The sequence below is a fragment of the Lontra canadensis genome, unplaced genomic scaffold (assembly GCF_010015895.1).
Source record: "Lontra canadensis isolate GAN:19392208 unplaced genomic scaffold, GSC_riverotter_1.0 scaffold1, whole genome shotgun sequence".
In the NCBI taxonomy this organism is placed as follows: domain Eukaryota; kingdom Metazoa; phylum Chordata; class Mammalia; order Carnivora; family Mustelidae; genus Lontra; species Lontra canadensis.
In genome coordinates this window covers 58,886,608-58,910,524 of record NW_022630995.1, presented here as the reverse complement: position 1 = coordinate 58,910,524, position 23,917 = coordinate 58,886,608, and positions in this window count along the sequence as shown.

Sequence of the window (23,917 nt, the reverse complement as noted above, 5' to 3'; positions counted from 1 at the left end):
CATGCTGACATCCATCTGGAACATTGGGATGGATCCTTCAACCTGAGGCTAAGATGCCAGCTTATAGATGGCACCCTCTGGGTCTAAAGTGATGTCTGTCAATATTTCATGTATATTTTAACCAACAGTCATAATATGATAATGGTTCTGAAGTAGGTAAATAAGGTCCAGAATCCAAGAAGTAGAAGTTGGAGGGATCTCAATATCACTCAGTGACCTTCTTGGGAAATGTGGGCTTCTAGTGCCTACAGGTTTAGGTTTTACTGGACTACAGATCTAGTTTCAAGGACAATGGGATGTTTTTGCCAGGAGAAAGAGAGGGATGTTCAGATACTCTAAGAATCCTACTCTGTCTCCCACCAAATGTCTCTTGACTATACTAGCAGGCAAAGAAAATAGTTATTATAATTAATAGGAGAAATCCACCTCAATACCTATAAAATAATATTGCTTTTAGATAGTGGTCATAGGGAGCTGGGAAGTACGGGATTAAAGGAATCTCTGGGGACACCTTTTGATGCTCCCATGCCTTGTCCATGGAAAGGAATAATTGCCACAACCACAGCCTGAGAAATGTCTCATAACTAGGGGACAAGCAGAAGTGCTGATAGGCAAAACTAGAGCAGGTGGTAGAGATAGAAGGTTATGTATATCAATTAAGACTCTAGGACCAGCTTTAGCTGTAGGGACTAGAGCTTGTCCTAGTAAACCTTCTTTTATAAGTCTTGCTCTTTTTAGAAATTGTGATAGGCCACCATCTCAAATAACGGCCGACTGGTAATTGGTATTGAACATAAGTGGATCTGAGTAATGTAGAGAAAAGTCTCTAGCAGATGCTGTGAGCGCCCTACCCATATTTCTATGTCTTTCCCCTGAAGGGCACAACAACTTAAATTCCATTTCTAGTGCTGGTATTTCTTTGTCCTAGGCTTTCTCAACTATTGATGTTGCTTCCTCTGACTATAAAAAGAGCCAAAAGTGCAGGAAATTAACAACCCCGGGAGCAGCCCCAGGCAAGCTACTGATGGGGATTTGTGTATAATCACCCAGTATCCCTAACTTCAGATGAGATGATTCTGAGTGTTTACATTGGTCCTAAGGGTTCCCTGGCAGGATTTCATCCCAGTCATTCCGGGCGAAGTTGGTCAGGTAATGTCACCTCACTGCCTCTTTTCTGTGCAACACTTTCCTGCCATCACTTCCAAAATAAATCAGCTGACACTTGAATCTTTCTCTCCAGATCTGCTTCTGAGAGAACCTAAGCAAATACACTGGTTTCATCATCTTGTGATTGCTCATTGTGGGGATTCAATAGTTGCTGTGTAAATTAATGAAATAGCAAGAATTTATATAAAGTTGTGGTTATAAAAGTAACATTAAGAAGAGCAATTAATGGAACATAATTCTAAATTACCAAGGGACACACACACATAAATAGCAAAGAAATATATTTCACAAAGTAAAAGATTTTTTTAAAGGACAGTAAAAGCAGAAAACATCATCTGAACTATGAGACACAATTAAGACCAAATATATATTTCATACCAAGAAATGAAAATAAAATTACCTATTTAAATACAAAGAATGTCATATTGGATTACAAAAGCAAAGTATTGGATTATATCCAGAATTTAAAAGGTTGAACAATAGAAGGACGGACAATTTTATAACTGAAAAAAATGTAGATGAAGGAATGGACTAAATCTTAGTATTATTCAAGGATGAGGTAAAAAAAGAAAAAGAAGACCAATTTATAGATGAAGCTTATTTGTTCTAATAGAGATGAAGAAGTTTTAAATACATACTTAGTTTAGAATATATTCTCATTGTCAACATAGAAAAACTGTGGGAGAAATAAATAGCAATATATTACTAATTTAATTCATTCTCCTTAGCACTTGACATGGAAACATTCAAGGAGCAACACATTAAACTTAACACCTTATTTAGTTATTTTGATGTCACTGAATTCTAATTCCTGAAAAGATAGACTCTGCATTCTTTTCTCAAGTTTATGGTGTATAGTTGAATGCATATGATGTTCTGTAGGAAATTAAAAAGGAAAAATATTCAAAATGAGTTTAGAATTTAAATGATCTAAAATAGATTAGAACTGGGGAGGCTTTTTACATAAATCCTCATAGAAAAGATGCTTTTAATAATGATGAAAGCCAGAAGCCAGAAGCATTTTTTAATGACAATACAGAGGATAGAAAACGTTTTATCAGGCAAAAATAAAGTAAAATTTCAAACAAAAGTTTGGATAAAATTTGTGGCACATATGTCAAGTGAAATCTTTTGCTTTCTTAATGTATAGTTAATCAAATACAATAAGAAAATAATCAGCAAGCCAAAATTTCACAGAAGAGCAAAGACAGCCATAAAAATAAATAAAAAAAAATACATGATCTCATAAGAGAAATAAAAAATAAAGCTACAATGATACATCATTTTTCACCTATGGGATTGAGAAAGAGCAAAAACGTTTGGTAACAATATAATGGCAAGGAGTGTGCATTTTCCCTTATTGTTGGCTAAAGTATAAACTCTTACATCTCAATTGGAGGGCAAAATGACAACATATATCAAATGGCCATACTTTCTGACCCAGAAATTCAATTTTTTAGCAATTTATTTTATAAGAAGTCTCACATATTACAAAATGTTTAAAAATGAGATTCATTGCAACTTTTTTTTTTCCCCTAACAACAAAAGATTGTAAGACCTCTCCAAAGGGAAATAGTCAAATATATTATGCTGCATTCCTATAATGGAGCACTCTATTACAGTGAATGTGAAATTACTATCAAAGCTAATGAGAAATCTCCAATTATTGTTGAATGAAACACACAAGTAGCAGGTCAGGACAAAATACCCTACCATTGAAATAGTTACTATATGTTTACTCATTCAGTTTTTAAAAAAATAGTTATTGACATACACTCTTTCTAGGTTCTGGGAATATAACGATAAATAAGACAATCTGAGTTCTGAGTTCATATCTGATGGGGGCAGAAGGAGAGGTGATTTAAAAGAAAAAAGAAAAGATTGATGACTTTATTTCATTTCAGGCAGGGTAAGTGTTCTGAAGATTAATAAGAAAGAGTGAATAAAGAAGGTGTAGGGGTGCCTGGGTGGCTCAGTGGGTTAAGCCTCTGCCTTCGGCTCAGGTCATGATCCCAGACTCCTGGGATCGAGCCCCTCATTGGGCTCTCTGCTCAGCGAGGAGCCTGCTTCCTCCTCTCCCTTTCTCTCTGCCTGCCTCTCTGCCTACTTGTGATCTCTGTCAAATAAATAAATAAAACCTTAAAAAAAAAGGTGTAGAAATGGGAATGGAGGTGCTATTTTAAATAGTATGATCAGTGATATCCACTCTCAAGAGGTGACATTTCAGCAGACTTCTCAGTAAGTGGAGGAGCTAATCATACAGGTGCCTATCAATATATAAAAAAGGAAAAAGAAGGGACTTTGGGTGGGTGAACGGGCCTTACTGAGCCTTCATTCCCATAGCCATAGCACAGAAAACACCATACCAACCACATCTGCTCTGGTGTTTGCATCAGTCAGGACCTTCTTGGTTGCAAATGACAAAAGAAAACAACAGCCTTAGAGCAATGATGAGTTTCATAGGCTTATGTATTAACCTTACAGGGGAGCAGAAGAAATTAGCCCTGTGGACAACTCAAGTCAGGGTTCAGAAAGCCTTCAGGATCATCTGGCTCTCACTATGGCTTCTCTCTAATGGTGATCACACACAAGCCTCTTTGACACTTGAGGAATGGGTTTGGGACAAGCACCCAAGTGCTTCAGGGTTCACAGTCTCTCACTTTACCCACCAAGGAGGGACAGTCACTCCTCCAAGAGCTCTAACTCAAAAATCCAAGGGGAGTTCTCTGGCCTAATTTGTCTTATCTTATGTACTCGCTCCCCACAGTTAGTGCAGTGGGACAAGCTGAAGTGGGGCTACAAGAATTTACCAAAAGTAGGGAACAGTCTTCTGAAGTGAAAGGAACTTGTCCAGAAGAAGTAATAACTGACAACAGAAGGAGAGTTATGATGACCAATGGATATAATTTGTGGGAACAACTTATTGGTCAAGGGTACTAGGCCCTGAGACCACATGTAACACAGGTGTAGTCACATCACCCTGAAGTCACCAGCACAGACTAATTAATCAGTAACCCTCTTCCAACTCTTTCAAACCCTCTTACCACATACATTCAATGCTGTACTACTAAGCGAATTAGTTGTCAGTGTCATTCTATAACTTTACATTAGATAACCAACCGTGCCTTTCTCTTCTTTGTTGCTTTGTTTATTTATTGATTTTCTGAGGCCTAGGCTAGACAATCTGATTCTTTGTAAGTTGTAGTTGTCCCACAAAATATTAGCAGATAACAGATACTCAAAGACATGTGTTTATTAACTAACCTTTCACTTCTCCCTTAATGGGTCTTACCTGCCTATTGTTCCTACTGCTCTTGCTCAAAATTACCATGAGCTCATTAACAAAGGGTAAACATGGTCCACAGTCTCCTCCCCCTGTTACATCAGTTTTTCTTTAGGAAGCACCATTAGGTTAAATTCACCCCTTACTGGCTTTCCTAATCAAACCCTAAATTCCCATGGCACACACTATCCTTTCCTATTTACCTAAACATGTGTAATTTCCTTTACCTTCTTCACACTAATGTAGCAGAGATATGGATGCCACCCTAACTGATCTTTTGTCCTGATTAAATTTCCTAGAGTTTCTTCTTAAGTGCTATTCAAGTATTCTCTTTTCATATTTAACACTCAGGTTATTTATTTTCATTTGTTTGTTTTGTCAACAGTATCATGTGAAGTTGAAAGAAGCTTGAAGCTTGGGTGCAAAACCAGAAATGAAGCACAATTTCTTCTTTGCTGTTTGAGCCCTCTCCCTCTGACTCTCCCCATCTGTGGTGCATTCCTCATAAGGAGACCACAAAAATAATCGTGAAATTTCCTTCCAATTGTAGACTCTTAGGAAGTTTTTTTTCATTTCCATTCTTTAGCTATCCCCCCCCGCCACTAACTCATTAAACTGTATTTTCCTCAGTAGAAAATGGAGAGTGTGAACCTAAATACACCAGGTTTCATTCATTAATTGTGTGAGCTTTGTCATTTAATTATTCACTGAAAAATAAGTTTCAATATTGCCATCTGTACCAGTCTGTTCCAATGTGGTGATAATACCTGATTCTGTTAGAAACCTTGATAGAAAATCTGATTTGAACAGGCTTAAGTCAAAAAGGGAATTTATTAGCTTAGGCAGATGAAATGGTAAGAGCTAGGAAAACTGAAAGTGTAGCGAGATTCAGGGCGTAATGCTAACAAGAAGGCTCAGACTCTCTCCATCTCTTGACTCTACCGTGGATGAACTTGATGGCTTCTGTTAGCTCCAGACTCTACTCAGACAAGCATAAAATCATTGTACCAACTAGATATCACCACCACCCCCCAACAAGACTCAAATCCATCAGTAAGAAGCCATTTCTCCTCAAGCAGGTAAGCCAAAAAATGTGACTGTAACTCTCATTGGTTGATTATCTAATCACTGGGCAGGAAAAACAGACCATATTAATTAGTTAAACTACATTTTTCCAGTGATTCTGATAAGTTGGCCCCACTTTCATCTCTATCAGCAGGAGTCAAAATACAACCAATGAGTTTCATGTGTAAGTTCAGGATAAGTTCCCCATCCACTCCCAAATCTTATCACCTCTGAGCAAGAGTCACAAAATAGCTCAGAAGTCCCTAACTCCTGGTAAAGGTGCACTCTCCCAAGGGGCATATCATCCTTGAAAATAGCTTTGACTAAATAGTACCAAACTCAGTGTACTTGGAAAGGCCCCACAACAATTTCCACAAATCACAGGCTCATTTAAAACTCTGCCCTGATATCACTTCTTTCCCTATTACCTCTCACTCTCTATCCATGGAGATAATTCCTGTAAATATTAGCCAGAACAGTCATGTTGCTAGAGCCATTGCTCAGTTCTCAGATCTTATGCTACTTGAACTCTGAGTTCCATTTGTAATAATTTGCCGCCTCTACCTACCCCCCTTTCTCTTTTGCAGGTTTTCTTCACTTGACTTCTAGGACATCATACTCTCCTGGGTTTTATCCTGCTTCACTGGTCTTTGTTTTTCAGTCTCTTAGGCAGAATCCTCTGCTTTGCTGTGTCTGCAATGTTGTAGCACCTTGAGAGACATTTTCTTGTTCTCTTTTCTACCTACGTATTCATTTGGCAATTGTCTCCAGACACATGGCTTTAAAATTATCTACATAGAAAAGACACAAAATATTTATTTTTAACCCAGACCTCTCTCCCAAATTTCAGACTTGTATATCCTACTTTTCATTCACTATCCCCTCTTAGGTACTAAAAATATCTCCAAACTCAACATGTTTAAATCTGATGCCTTGATCCCATCCCATCACCCCTACCACTACACAAAGCCCTCCAATATTATTTGATGATAATTACATCTTCTCCTTTGCTCAGGTTAAAATCTTGGAATCATCTTTACTGTCTTCTTTCTCTACAAAAGATACCTCCATTTCATCAGGAAATCCCATTGGCTCTCCCCTCTCCATGTATTCTGAATCTGACTACTGTCACCACCCACACTATTGCCACCATGTTCTGAACGATTTGAATTAATCCTAACTGGTTTTCTTGCCTATAATTTATTCTCAGCCTAGCAACTAGAACTGTCTGAAGAACTATATGGTGATTCCTCAAAAAAATTAAAAATAGTACTACCCTATGATCCATTGAACTACTAGGTACTTACTTAAACACAAAACAAAACAAAACAACAACAACAACAACAACAACAAAAACACCAAATCTTATTTGAAGGGACACATGTACTCTGATGTTTATAACAGTATTATCAACAATAGCCAAACTATAGAGAAAGCCCAAATGTCCATCAATCAATAAATGGATAAAGAAGATATGATATATTTATACATATATATATATATATGAATATTATTTAGACATAAAAAAAGACTGAAATCTTGCCATTTGTAATGATGTGGAGCTACAGTGTATCATGCTAAGTGAAATAAGTCAGTCAGAGAAAGACAAATATCATATGGTTTCACTCATATGTGGAATATAAGAAACAAAAGAGAAGATCATGGGGAGGAAAAAGAAAGAGAGGGAAATAACCATAAAACAGACTTATAGAGAGCAAACTGAGGGCTGCGGAAGGCGGGTGGGCAGGGGAATGGGTTACCTGGGTGATGGGTATTAAGGACTGCACTTGTTGGGATGAGCCCTGGGTGTTAAAAGTGATGAATCAACAAATTCTACTTCTGAAACTAATATTACACTATATGTTAACTAACTGGAATTTAAATGAAAACTGGGTATTATACACAACTAATAATTGAACACTACATCACATTGGATTAATTTAATTCAATTTAATTGAATAATTGAATACTACATGAAAAACTAATGATGACAGATGAATGGATAAAGAAAATGTGGCATATATATGCCACATTTTATATATATATATATATATATATATATATATATATATATATATATATATCTCCACCATAGTATCCACCATACAAATTGAATCTAGCTGGCAAAAGTAAACACTGTACTGCTGAACCAATTACGCTATTTAAATTTTATATAATTTCTCAAGGTTTTTGTCAAATGTCAGGTGAAGGGTTACATTTTTCTTAAAAAATTGGTGGCCCCAGTGTTATATTTCTTGAACCACATAACTGAATGATAGATTCTTTTTTTTTAAATAAAACTTTACAACCTGCAAAAAAAATGTATATATATATATATGTGTGTGTGTGTGTATATATATATATATATGTATATATATATATGTGTATATATATATATGTATATATATATGTGTGTATATATATATATATATATGTATATATATATATAATGGAATACTATGCAGCCATCAAAAGAAATGAAATCTCTGCATTGATGTAGATGGAACTAGAGGGTATTTTACTTAGCAAAATAAGTCAATCAGAGAAAGACAACTATCATATGATCTCCCTGATATGAGGAAGTGGAGATGCAATGTGGGGGGTTTGGGTGATAGGAAAAGAATAAATGAAACAAGATGGGGCTCGGGAGGGAGACAAACAATAAGAGACTCTTAATCTCACAAAACAAACTGAGGGTTGCTGGGGGGAGGAGGGTCGGGAGAGGGTGGTGGGGTTATGGACATCGGGGAGGGTATGTGCCATGGTGAGTGCTGTGAAGTGTGTAAACCTGGCGATTCACAGACCTGTACCCCTGGGGCTAATAATATATTATATATTTATAATTTAAAAAAAAATAAAAAAAAACTAATGATGTACTATATGCCAACTAACTGAACACAATAAAAATAAATTAATTAAAACTTGAAAGTAAACAAATAATAAATAATAAACTAATAAATCATAAGATAATAAAATAAAATAGAGTCTAATCATGTCACTCTTGCGCTTAAAATTTTAAAATCTAAAGTCCCTCTAAATGGTCTGTAAGACTGAGTCCCTGCCTCATCTACTAGTCTGACACTTGTCACTCATTGTGCTCTAAACAGATTGGCCTCCAGGCTGTCCTTCAACACAAATCAAGCATACTCCTGTTTTAGAACTTTTATTCCAGGTGTCCTCATGCCTGGAAGACTCTTACCTGCTACATCTAATTGTCTATGACTCCAACCTTTTTAAAATCTTTGCTGAAATATCCCTTTGAAGTGAGGTCATTCTTGGCTTCCCTATTTATCACTGCACTTTACTCCCACTGCCTTCTGCATTCTGATTCCCTCTTACACTGCTATACCTTCTTTTATTCACTGGTATTGATCACCTTCTAATGCACTTGTTACTTTACCACTTAGTACATTTACATTTATATGATAGAATATAATATACACACAGCGATATACTTGAGCCTGTCCTGACTTTCTTACAGGAGCTGAGTGCGCACATCCACTTCCAACTCTGTATTCAAGTGGTAGCTTCCAATTGATTATGGTAGATTATGTAGATCACAAAAAAAAACAAATTCTCCAAATTGGGCCCTTCTTTCATTTTTTTTTAAAGATTTTATTTATTTATTTATTTGTCAGAGAGAGAGAGAGAGTGAGAGCGAGTGGGAGAACACAAGCAGGTAGAGCTGCAGGCAGAGGCAGAGGCAGAGAGAGAAGCAGGCTCCCCACTGAGCAAGGAGCCCGATGTGGGACTCGATCCCAGGACCCTGGGATCATGACCTGAGCTGAAGGCAGCGGCTTAACCAACTGAGCCACTCAGGCGTCCCCCTTCTTTCATTTTTTTGAAGAAACAATTTTCAAACATTTTCAGAACTGTACCCATGAGATCAGAGACCTTTGTTTTATTAATTACTGTATCACAATATCTAAACTGTGCCTGGCATGTGGTAGCTACTTAATAAATATTTATTGAGTAAATATTTAAAAATCTTATCATTTCAGTCTATTCAAGAAGCTCAGAAGTCTGAGATCATCCTTTTTTCCCTCTCCATAAGTTTATAAGGGCAATGAAGAAACTATGCCCCATCCCCAACTTTCAATGCCCTCAACCTGCTTTATTTTTTTCTCCAGAGCATTATTCACCATCTTTTTTTTTCAATTTTAATTTTTTTTTATTCGAGAGAAAGAGAGAAGGATAGAGAGAGAGCATGAGAAGGGGGAGGGTCAGGGGAGAAGCAGACTCCCTGCTGAGCAGGGAACTTGACTCTGACTCGATCCCAGGACTCCAGGATCATGACCTGAGCCAAAGGCAGTTGCTTAACCTACTGAACCACCCAGACATCTCTATCTTCTTTATATTTTGTTTATTCATTTATTTGTATGTACATTCTATCCACTGTAATGATTTTTTCATCTGATTTGTTTGAAGCTATACTTCAAGTATTCATAAAAAGTAACTGGCAAGAGTTAAAGTTCTAAATGTTATATTGACAGAACAAACGAATGAATGAATATATAAACGAGATATAAATGAGCTCATTTGTTCACACAGGGCCTGCCTCAAAAATAATGTTGGGGGTAAGGAAGAGTGGTATCTTTCCCCAAAGGAAAATCAAGGTATTGTTTGGCCAGGAAAAAGGTTTTGCTTAGCCAATATGAAATAACAGATACTCTCTGTAATAATGTGCAGACCTTGTAGAGTAACTAAGAAACATGTTTAAAAAATATCTAATCCAATGTTCCTAAAAGTAAGGACAGTAGAACATCTCTTCTACAAAAACCTAATGTAGTTATTGAAAAATAGCTTTGGGTCAATAATTTTGAGTAACTCCCACTCTATATTAAATAACACTAAATAACACTAAAAGGATTTCTTTATTGCAGGATACTTCACAGCATTTGGCACATTAATGTAAATATAGAACTCCTTAGGGTTGTTAAAGCAAAAAAAATTTTGTGAATATATTTTAACATACATTATATGTGTGGACACATGCTTTCTATACAGTAGGTTGCTGTTTATATATATTTCATATGTGATTCTTATGTACTAAGAATCTTTTTGAGATTGGTTAATTATGCAAACATTCATTTCCTTACATCTTTATACATCTATATTCTTTGTTTGTAATATATGCAATTTTTAAAAATTTTTTCAGTGTTCCAAGTTTCATTGTTTATGCACCACACCATGCTCCATGCAACACGTGCCCTCCATAATACCCATTACCACGCTCACCCATTCCCCCCACGCCCCTCCCTTCCAAAACCCTCAGTTTGTTTCTCATATACCTCTATATTCTACATAGAGTTGGCAATGAAGCTGAATTAAAATGCATGTCCACTAAACTAACAAGACAAACTTTTAAGTTAGGAGTCAGACAAATTTCATTCTTCCTAAGAACTTTATACATAGGCACATATATAAAAGCATACACATCTACCCACATGTATATGAATCAAAATTTATGTTAACATATGCATGGGGGAAACACTGAAATGTTACATAATGATTAAAATATTTCCATTCCAAGGTAATTTTATTTTTCAAAACATACTTGAAGATTCATTTAGCCAATTAAAAAACAGACTTTTATGGGGCATCTGGGTGGCTCAGTGGGTTAAACCCTTACCTTCAGCTCAGGTCATGATCTCAGGGTCCTGGGATCGAGCCCCGAACTGGGTTCTCTGCTCAGTGGGGAATCTGCTTCCCTCCTCTCTCTCTGCCTGCCTCTCTGCCTACTTGTCATCTCTGTCAAATAAATAAATAAACATCTTTAAAATAAAAAAAAAATAAGATAAATAAAAAACAGACTTTTATTACGGGATCAAGTTGTTTACTTATAGTCATTAAACCAGACACATGTCAGAGCTCCTTATACTTTTCTACTTAACTCTTTGTCTCAAAGAGACAGTCAGGATGCCAATAATATGAGATTATTTCCAGTTGATTCTGACATGAACAATGTCATAAAAGAATTCTAAGATTCCATAGTTAAAGCCTAAACCTAGCTTCATAGTGAAAGACTAATGTTTCTCTCTACAACTCCTGATGGGATCACAGTGCAGTGAAGGTTGTATGTGAACAGCAGATATAATATACTGATGATTCTCAGCAGGTACCCAGTCTTATTAGAAGAAATCATAAGAGAAAAGAACTCCATGTGATAAAGTTATTTGAGATAGATTATTTAGAATGAGACTAGCATTGTGATTACTGGACCATTGACTGAAGTCTCCAACATAGTTCAAATAATTTCCTCAACTAGCCAAGCATGCTTTGTTACGACAGTCCACTGGAGAGTGGCAGCTCGGAAACTAGATAGTGTGAGTTGTTCGTAGGCTAAGGTATTGCATTCAAATCAACTGCAATGCTAACTCATGTTAGTAACCACTACAAGCCCTTCACCTTGCCAAAGTCGTGAAGAATCAATTAAAAATGCAAATGTTAAAAAATAAATGCACACACACACATACACACACAATGAGGAGGACGCAGAGGCATCTGCACAAAATCCTGCCAAATTGCAGATTATTTATAGAGAGAGTAATTTTAGTTCAGGGATAGTAGATCATCCATGCAATTGCTAAATATATTAAGGCATATTTCTGAAAATATGCACTTTGACAGAAAATCCCATTATAGACCATTTATCTTGTCAGTGAAGTTTCTACACTGTTTCTAATATGTAGGGCTCCCCGCCAAAGGTTCATGTGAGGTTGATATAAGATAATGAGTTTGAGGAGGCTCTCAGGTAAACTTTCAAATACTATGTAAAAGTAACTTAATACTGTCGATTTGTATGATCTGCTTCTCTACTTATCACTCTTTTCCCTCTCTCCTACATGTCAAAACGGCCCAATTTTCTATAACAAAATTTTAAAAAATAACAGTAATCAGAAAAAAGGAGCTGAAAAAGACTTTGGGGTTTATCTAATTCCCTTGTACACACACACACACACACACACACACACACACAGTCTCTTGAATTCCATTTATGATATCCATTCATTAATTAGACAAATATAACTTGGACATTGAGATGTAAGCCTGGCACTGGACTTCTACAAAGTAAATGTTGTAATTTTCATTTTATGGATATATCTGGTGAGGCTTAGAGAGATTAGGTAATTTGCTGACTGGACATTGTGTGATCAGTGAAAGACTTGACACAGGACCCGGACATACATCCTCTGACCACTATACCTTGTTGCCATTGTGAGAGATCATTCCAGGAGTTGATTAATAGGATTGCAAGGAAGATCACACTGGGCAAGGAATCCATCATACACTGCCAAATATCTCATTCAGCACAAGTGGAACCGTACCAATGTAATTTTCTCTCCCTTTCCCATCAAACCCTCAATCTGCAATATCCCTTTTTGTAATATAACTCTTCCACAAATAATTCCTTGATTTATCCCCTCCTTCACAAAAATCTATAACTTTTTAAAACTATTCATATTTATCCACACTTCTCTCAAAACTCTTCTGTCTTTATATCTTGGATTGTATATTTTTCTGTGTTAGAACTTAATTTTTTGAGGCAAGGACCATGTCACATATGCCCTTCCATCATGATGGCTTTCCTGGGCTGAGCAAACAACCAGTTTTGTAAGAAGGAAGGAAGGAAGGAAGGAAGGAAGGAAAGAAGGAAAGAAGGAAGGAAGGATAATTATGTTAACATATGTGTGGGGGGAGGGATGTGAGAGGATGGGACAGAGGAAAGGATGGAGAGAGGAAGGAAGGAAGGAAGGAAGGAGAGGAAGGGAGGGAGAGAGGAAGAAGGAAGGAACGGAGGGAGGGGATGGAGAGGAGAGAAGAGAGGGAAGGAGGGACCATGGATTTAACTACTATGCTTGAGCCACTCTTCATGTCGTCCACTCAACAATCTTCCCATATTACCTAGCCATCAAGCCAGCCATCCCTCCATCTTTCTAGTTACTTGTACATACCTACATTAATTCATTCATTTTTTAAAATGTTTTTATTATGTTTAGTTAGCCGGCATATAATACTTCATTAGTTTTTGGTGTAGTGTTCAAGGATTCACTAGTTGCATATAACACCCAGTGCTCATCACAACACATGCCCTCCTTAATACCCAGCACCTGGTTAAAAAAAAAAAAAATCAAGAATATATCATATTGGCAGCTGGAGTACAACTGACCACCAACACTCTAGAGTTCTGCTAATCATACTTGTGTTTAAAGTTTGCCCTCTGACATTGGAAGTGAAAGGTGACTCTGTAGACAAAAGCACACAATAAGGAACACCTCAAAGGGAGCAAAGTTTCAAAGTCATCTTGCTACAACATAGAATCCACTTTCCTCTTTCTGGGAAAGCTAACATAGTGTAAACAGAGAGGTAATGTCCCTATCACCAATGAATCCTAGCCATTGGATCAAATTGTTAATACTTAACAAAGACTTCTCACACAAGCTTAAATGTTTTCCATTTTTTCCATACATTTTCTCACAGTTCTGTGTAATAGGTAGGGTTAGCTACCTCTAGTTTACAAAAAAGGAAGCACAAGTTCAGACAACATAAATTACTTGCACAAGGCTAAACAGTGGATAAATGGGGTGGGGGGGAACACAAGGTTTCCTAAATCTAGTCCCAGTATATGTGTCTGATTTCCCCTAGTGATGGGACCACTTATAGTAAGATAAATAAAACCCTTACAAATAAATTCTATACAGCAAATTCTAGATCATTGTGATTCCCCTGGTGTCTTTGGACAAACAATACCATTTATTATTTTCAGTGCATGATTGCCAGGCACAAGCTGGATTATAATGCCTCCTATATTGTTGAATTAAACTATTCTTTAATATTTCATTGCTTAATCTTCATGTATGAATGCCTTATCTCTAGGTCAGGAATATCAGTCTCCAAGCTTTGAGCTTTGCTTGGAATCTGGAGTCAGACCAACTCCCAGCTCTGTCATATAATAATATGCCAACTGGAGGAAATTTCTTAAGCAATTCAAAGATGAGATTCACAAAAAATGCAAAGGATAATGATATTTTATCATCATACACTGTGAGTGTTAATTGAAATACAGAGAGGAAAATTAATATCATTTAGAATACCTAGTAGGTGTTTAAAGATGACTCCTGCCTTTATTTTTATAATCTCATTATCATATTCTTGGTTTATCCAAAAGTCCAAAGGATGGTAATCTCCTTTATAAAAGCAATTATAAAAGCTTTCTAAAACTCTTCTTATGGACCAGCTAGTATATATGCATAGAGTAAGGGTCCCATACACATATGTTGATTGAGTTCAGATAATATCCACTATAACATGTGAAAGCTGGTGTACTTTTACAAGACCAATTATGAATCAAAAAGAAGGACATGTCACAAATCTGTAACAGAAAAATTAGCAGAACTTTCAGAGACTGGTCATTTGGAAAAAGAAAAAAAATGAAAAGTAAAGAAACTTACTCAGGCTGGCTCAAAAACGTGGAAAAGTACTTAAAAGGAGCAGCTGACATAAGAATAATGAAACTTGGGCAAGTTGCACCAGAACACAGATTATAGCAAGGGAATATCAAAGGATGTTCTCTTTTTTTCTTTTTCTCTCTGTCTCTTCTTCTCCCCTCTCGTGTTCACAGAAAATATAGCAGATTACAGATGATTAGAATGAGTTTCTAAATTACTTTCTAATTCTTAAGCTTTTGAATAATCTGCATCATAGTTTGGAGGTTTTTTGGTGTGGGAACACCATATCTGTGTCATAACAGCATATCTTCCTGATATTCATCTGAAGAAGTGAAATTCAAATGACTTTTAAAATGGCTAGCATCTTGTATCATTGTAACCTCAGGAAAAATCAACTATTATAGAGTCTTAACCTTTATTCATTATTTGTTCCTCATGTTTTTATGTGAGCTTCCTATTAACATATGTGACAAAATGTATACAATTAGAAAGTAAAAATTGCAAAGGGAAACAAATGATAAAATGCCAGCTGTTATAATCAACATTAAGCAGCTCTCATGATGGAGTCACTGATAGGAAAATGTTATCACAGTTGTAGGTCCTAATTAATCTGAGGGATGGGAATATGAACACGAGTTACTATTAAGTGCACAAGGTGGGAAAGAAAGTTTATCTGTCTCAAGATAAATATATAGGACTTCAAGTATAGAAGGTATGCTGTTCTTAACATTTTTTCATCCCATAAAATATTTTAAGTCCTCAGTGAATGACATCTAATATGGAGTTGCATATGCTGCTTTCCAATTTTTCAATAATTCTGTTTACAATAGCATTACTGTCTCTTGCATTTCTATGGTTCTTTACAATTTGCACTCCCTTTACATAGTCACTTCATTTAGTTCTCACAATACTCTGTGAGGATGGTAGGTCAGGGTGATAGTCATGAGGGCTGCTCATGAGTATTCTGGTTCTTCCTTTCTTTCTAGGCATAGGACAGTGTTGCATTTCTATGTCAACTTGAAGTTCAGTTAGATTCTATGGTTAATTTTGGCCAAGAACCAAGAAGGGAAGTGTCACTTTGAGGGCATGCCATGCCTCTCCACATTCTCTTTTCCTTCTGGCTGACAGCTGGTAATGTTCAGGACAGTAGCTGCTTTATCAGCCAGGGACTCTGAGAAAGTGCAAAGATGGGCTCTGTCACTGTGTGTACCACAGTGGACATGCAGAGTGAGCAAGAGATACGTATTTACCATTGTAAGTCATTAAGACTTTGGGATCATTTGTTACTATCATATGACTTGTCTTCTCTGGCTGATATGGAAGGTAATATTTTCCCCTGGTTTAAAAACTGTTTTTTCTAATGCTTACAGAAGTGGCTTACTCACAAACACAAACCTAGAATCATTTGAATTAACATGATTTCTTCTTCTACCACATTAAGCAAAATAAGAAAACAGAAAAAAAAATATTAGGTACTGAAATAATGTGAATTTTTATTTGATATTATCGTATGTATTGTTTTCTAAATGTTTTGTGTTAAATGTGGATTAGGAAGGGAAGAGATTTATGCAGCATAGAAATCCTTGTGTTACTACCTAATTTTCATCCCTACAGTCAGAGTATAAATACTTCTGTGACATTATTAACTTTGCCATCTATGGAAGAAACTGGAAGAGTGTCACATGTTTTTTGAATACAAGGTGATAATAAGGCACTGGATATGTACATCGGTTGGGGGTCCTAAAACTACGAGGCTGCCTGCAATGTTCCCTTCTTAAGGTTCTCAACAATGCAAGTTCAAGATGATCAAAATCAGTCTCCTGTATCAGTGTATTACATTAGTTAATGCAAGAAATCTATCCTGAATAATACTATACAGAACATAATAATGAGTAAATACCATGTACCCAACCTCACAGATGACAAAACCTTGCATTTGAGCTGTTTTCAGATAACTAAAAAATACTTCTTTAATTGCAAATTTGTACATATTTTGCCATTTAAGTGGTACCATGCACCTTCTCAGCCTCCTCACATAGAATGGGAAGAACAGAAAGTATTACACAGTTATTAAATATTTGTTAAATATCAGTCTTTGAACTTATTCACCACCACCATACATAACATATACTTATGACCTTTTTACAGATGAATGCACAGGCCTCCATGAGAATGGGAAACTTGTTCCAAGTTGACAGAATTAGTCAGGGTTGCAGCCAGAGAACACAGGGAATCTCCAGTGAAGGTCGGTCCCAACTGCTCTTTGCTGTTATGCTCTGTGGCTTCCCTTTCCTTGCGGTTTAGTGCATACCCACCAATGTATCAATACCAGTAATTCTAGGAGTCCTAGAATGAGGATTGATCTTAAAGGCTGTCATATTCAACTGACTCAATTTACAGGTTAGGAAACTTAAGTGCAAGTAGGTGAAACATGAGATCCTGAGCCTATCCTGATTCATTTGGATAACACCACGAAGGTACGAAATTTCAGTCAGAGAAGCAGTTGCCAGTCTGTGCATTCCAGCCATGAAAGACAATTAATACGGGAATTTAGAGTTTCAAACACAGCTGTTAGGGCTGGGGAGAAAAAGTCAGGGGATGGATTCACTGTCGTCAATCTCAGCCTGTTCCGCCAAAAGCTGGGGACTGGGGGATTTCTCACAGGCTGACCTGGAAGTCCCTGAGAATCATAAAAACTTGGAAAGAGGGGCATAGAGCCTGCAGTCTCTCTTCTGTGATGTCAGATCAGCAACAGACAGGCTGGCCCCATTGCTCATCTTGTGTCTGGTGCTTCTTGGACTATGCTGAGCCATGTCCTGAATTTTCTGGCTAGGCCAGCATGCTCAAAGGGGGTCAGCTATATGATGATATGTTGGTATGAATAAGATTAGTATTTCAAAGTGATTCCAATTATAAAAGAAAAAGGCAGGAAAAATGTGTCTATTCCATTCACAATCAGAATCTGGTAGCCTTTAGTGGGGATGGGGGAAGGTAACTGGAAAACCAAGGAAGCTTCCAGGTTCTGGCAATGTTGTGCTTGCTCAACACAAGAGTATTTAATTTGAGAAGATGTGTCATTTTGTACTGTTATTGAGTACATACTTGTTTTTAAGAAGGAATGTCATCATGCATCAAGAATATGTTCTTCTAAAAATAAGTATCAATTAGCACTGAGTTGATTGTTCATGTTGACATTTGCAAATCTTTGCATAAGAGGTGGCCCATGTGTGGATAGCTCTGACTGCCCACAAGAACCACAGAAAAATACTCCATGGTGTGTGACACAGAGTTTAGTATTGAGACCAAACAACTTGATTTCCATATGTGGCTTCACTCTTATTTCCTGAGAATGAGTGGGCACTGTGTAGTGAACATGCAGGTGGGCTCTGGGTGTGAGACTTCTCAGGCCTGACTCAAGGTCCTGAATATGTGTCCTTGAGCAATGAGTGCATCCACTCCCTAATCTCAGTTGCTCTGTGGTCGATTAGGACATGGGAGAATCAAGTGAGTGCATCAGAGGAGTCTGTCACAGTGACCAACACTTAGCAGGTATACCATAACTGATAGCTCTTCATGCTTCTAAAAGAGAAGTCTCAGTTTACTCATCTGAACATTTAAATATTAGTATCTCGCTGGATCCATGTGAGAAATTCAGAGTTCTCATTGAACAAATGGCATAATGATGTTTACAGAAGGAAGAATGTAAGGATCCCTTCACTTTACATGTATAATGAGGATGTATATGGATGAGTTTCTAAAGCATATCATCACTTAGATCTTCAAACATAGAGTTTGGGGGGATGGATATATCAAGGACATGGAAGTAGTTTTTTAAATGATATTTCTTATTTTGACCTCATATATTTCCCAAATTCAATACTATATTTATGGGAATATCAGTGTAGGGATTTAATATAGTCCAACTGTGTTATATTCCGGCAAGGGCAAAGCTCACAAAACTAAGAAACAGGAGATCCCTATCTCCCTCAGATAGTTTTTCTCAACTCATTTTACTTTGAATCTATTTCAGCAGATGTTCATCGAGCTTCCCTAATATGCTAGGCCCCACACTGGCCTCTGGGAATTCAGAAGGAATAAAAACAAGGTCTTTGCCTTCTAGCCCTTGCAGATTCTTGCAGACAGCTTGTCACAAGCAAATAATCAAAAGTCAACGTGATCATGCTTAAACTATGGTTATGTTGAGAACACCTCAGTACAGCAGACTATCAACCTCCTGTAGAGTCAGAGATGGTTTCCCAGAGATAAAATTTGACCTGGGTCTTAAAATGGTAAGCTGGCATTTCCTAGGTAGAAAGGGGAGTAAGCTTTCTGGAGAGAAATAATAGATTCAGGAAAGTATTCACATTTTGTGGATATTTCTCTGTGTGTGATTCTAGAGGTAAGAGATGAGACTAGAAACATACTATTTTAACAAGATGATGAGGGAATTTTGACTCATCTCTGCCTTCAATCATCTAGAAAACATTCACATAATTTCAGAAACTTTCTGTTCCTGCTATGTTGTTCTTCTTTACACAATTCTACTTTAAAAAAAAATTTTTTTGTTTATTGTCTATCAGCTCCTAAAAATTTAAATTCCACAAGGGAGGGAGTTTTGTCATTTTTGTTCTTACATTTTTGGTATGTAGTTCTACTACATTCCTAGCTCCTGAAATGGGGTTTGCATCATTGCTGGTTCTTAATCAATATATATTAGTTGCCCAGATGAGTTTTTAAGATCTTTATCAAACTTGGAGGTTCTAGTTTCAGGGGATACACAGATGTTTATGACCCTGTGGCTGCTCTCCAGAAGCACAAATTTCAGCAAGTAGATAGTTATGAAAACAGAAAGTACTGATATAAATATGAGAGGGGCTATAATAGTGAATTAAATAAAATGCTATGCATCCCTACTATACTGAGAATTTTAAAACACCTTTAAATCTATTTAAAGATATTTAACCCATTAGGAAAATGCAGGGCATAGACATTTCTAAGCAGGAGGCAGAGGTTTGATTTTTTTAATTACAAATCTCCTGAGTTTTGGGCTCGCAGACCAGGACCAGTTCCCAGTGAGTTAGGAATAGAATTTGAGAAATGTAGAAACTACCAGAGCAGTGCAGCATGTCAGATCCACCAGCAACATCTGCATAAAACCAGCAGGCTTGCTTATGGTGAAAGAGGGCTGGGCTCGCTTGTGGTTTGACTGGTTATGCACCATAGGGCTGGAGATTAAAGAGTAAGTAAAGGATTTCTTCGAATGGTGGTTGCCACCTCCAGTCTGAAGCAATTGCTTAAAAAATGACGATCCTGGCAGCCCCTTGGCAGTGCTTGATTAGAGTTCTCTGGTGGCTGAATTCCCTGACACATGCCTGAAGTGCTGCTCTGTTATGCTGATTAAAGATAGATCCGTATGCTTCCGTTGCCAGATGTGCTGGTGTCAGAGCTGCCATTCTGCTGCAAAGACACTTCTAATTTGGGACTTTCCAGGACCTACCCCAGGATGCACTGCAAGTCACTGGCCATACCAGAGCCAGAGCCCAACCCAGGGAACTCCCAGCACTTGAGGCCAAGAGATGTAAGTCCAAAGGGGGCAGCCAGTGATGTGCTCACACTACTGTGTGTATTCTGCCCCCAGGGCAAAGGCCAAGGTCACTGGAAGGTGCTCAACAGCCCTCCAGGTCCAGGAACAGCCACCTCTATACAAGACCTATTCTGAAATTTTAACGAGTGCTGTAGGTTACTGAAATGAACTGATGCCCAAAGATTCACAAGGCTAGGAAGACGCTTTGGATGTGTCACACCAATAAAAGTTAAGTCTTTTCAGAAATAATCTCTGTATATTCAAACACACACGCTAATATCATTATATTTGCATAGAAAAATGCATTGAGCTTTAGAGAGATGAGTAGATTTCCCAAAGTCAGATACCTGGAATCTTACGTACCTGTGCATTGAACCAGACTTTCTAACCTCTGTGGCTTGTCTGTTATTGCTTGTATTGAAGAAAGACTGGAGATTTCCTTTTGGGGATATATATATATATATAAAATGAGGAATATATATATATATATATATATATTCCTCATTTTCTTCTTACCAAGCAAAGAGATTTTTTTTTTTTTCTGTCAAGTCTAGGGTGGCCAGTGGCAAAGAGAGAGAGAGTGATGGCATAAACACCTCCATAAGAAATGCCCCCACTACGTAAATGAACTGAACAAGAAATCAGTCAAAATCAATGGTGCCTCGGGAGCTAAGTCCATTTGTTGTTGTGTTGTTTTGTTTTCTTTTGTTCTCCTGGATTTTAAAATGTCGCAACTTACTGGATTTCCTCTACTTCAGTTGTGGACCCTTCTGTTTCCTTTGTTTCCTGCTCTTATTCTCTTCCACCCATACATGTCTGCGCCCTCCGGGATTTGATTTGGGGTCATGATTTTTTGGACTTAGAAAATAAAAATATGGGACTGGTGTTTAAACTTGAGTTACAGATAAAATGTGTACACACACCCAGATGCACACACACATTCAAGAACACGCACACACCCTTTTTAAAAAAACATTAGTGTGTCTCATCGACTATGTGGCACATGCTTATATGGAAAAGAAAATGTATCTTGAGTTTTCTTTCCTGCCTCCACATGTCTTTTCCAGTTGATCTCAATTAGTCTTAATTTATTCTTCAGGGGATAATCCTCAATTTCCCCCTCACATCTTCTCTTCTCTAGAGTCAACTCCCTTCTCAATATCTGCACTTGGAAATCTCACATTTAGCATAACCCAAATCAAACATGTCTGATCAAACCCTCCCATGTACTACCAGTTTCATTCTTTTATCAATTTTCCCCAATCCATAAATGGCTCCATTATTTACTTAGATTTTTAAAAAAATTTTATTTACTTAAATATTTGAAAGAGAGAGAGATAAGAGAACACACACAGAGGGAGAAACAAGCTCCCCACTAAGCAGGGAACACAATGTAGGACTTGATCCCAGGACGTTGGGATCAGGACCTGAGCCGAAGGCAGATGCTTAACTGACTGAGCCATCCAGGCACTCCATTTATTTAGGCTTTTAAGCCAAAAAACCACTAGCCATTCTTGATTCTTCTCTTTCCATCAGCTTCCAATATCTAACTCATAATTAAGTTCTATTGGCTTTAGAATCAAATTATGTCCTCAGTATTTCCATTTCTCACCACCTCCATTTCTCCATCCCCAGCTTCCACCATTACTCTCTCTTGCCCACCTGACTGCAATGGCTTCATAACTGGCCTTCATTCCACACTTGCCCTATAATAATCCATTCTCCACAAGTTAGTGAGAGTGATTTTCTAAAGCTTTCCATTGAAGCATAATGTGAAACCAACAAATTCCTGTATCAAAAGCATACAGCTCAATGAATCTTCAAAAACTAAATATATCCCTATACCAGCATCCAGTTAATTTACCTCCCAAAATACTCACCACCCTACTTTTCCAACACCGTAGATAGGCTTTGCTCTGTGTTATTTACATAAACAGTCATACAGCAGAGACTCTTGTGTATTTGCTTTCTTTCATGCCATGTTATATGTTATATTTCATTCCATGTTATAATCCATGAGCCATCATAGTTCAGTTTCATAGATACATAAGAGCTAATATTACATTAATATTCCATAATATTGTATTTTTCTTCATAGGGTTGTTGTATAGACTGAAAAAATTACTATAAGGTGATTGTTACTGAGTGGGCACTCAATAAGCAGCAGAGATTATTAACATTTTTCTCGTGTTATAAACCTCTCTGGTGGTCTAGTGGTTAGGATTCGGCGCTCTCTCGTGTTATAGAAAAATGAAAATGTGATCAACAGAAGTAATTTGAGAATTCAGCAAATGCAACATTTCACCTGAATCTCATTCCATTTTGATTGGCATTAAACATAAAAAAAAAAAGTAGGCCAAGAGAATTCCATAGATATAGCAAACTTAAATTTTAAGATGTTTTTGACAAAATTGCTCCTTGCCTTACAAGAGAGCTGAGAAAATATGTATCAGGGAATCATACCAAGAACGGTTTTGTAGTCTTTTAAGCCTCATTCTTTGACACTGAATATTGGATCTATGTTTCTTATTCTCTTTCCCTCCAAATCGGATGAATTATGACTTATTCTTCAAGATTCAATTCTGTGATGCTCTCCTCCTTGAAATACGTTGATATTTCTTTGATGCCTACAGATTAAAGTCCAAACACCTGGCATGGCCACCAGACCCTCGTTAGCTTGATCCTTACCTTCTTTTTTATCCCACTGTTAATGGCACCATACTTTTTGGGATACTAACAGCTATACCAGCCTTTTTCCATTGCCTGAAAAGTAGTTCATGCTTTTTGATTTCACACATTTAGATCCCTTTGCTTATAAAAATCTTTCTCATCATCCACTCCAACCCATCTCAAGTCACCTTAATTCCTATGTTCATCTCTCAAAACTCAGCTTAAGAGTCTCCTATTTACCTCCCACCACTGAAACCTATAGCTAAAACTGACCTCTTTTACATTTGTTTCCTTGTTGTTGTTGTTGTTTTCTTTGTGTACTATAATCACAACATCTGTAGTGACCCTCTATGCCCCTGCTGACTTAAATGTATTTCTGTCCAACTAATTTTTGAGCTCTGTGTGGTGGCAGGTATGTCTTCATCATCTCTCTATAACGGCTGCTAGCAAAAGGCTCAAACATACCTGCTTATCAGTAAATGGCAAATGAGTAAATGAATAAAGATCAATGAAAAGGGAGACCCTAGAGGTTCATTTGTTTGGAAACTTATCTACTTTATTCCTTTTATTTATTTATTTTTTTAATGATGCCTTTAAAGCAGCCAGAAAAAAACATAATGTCAAATTTGGGACTGACGATAAATTTTCAATGACAAAGAAGTTAATAGAAATGTGATTTGAGAGCCACTTAGTAGTTCT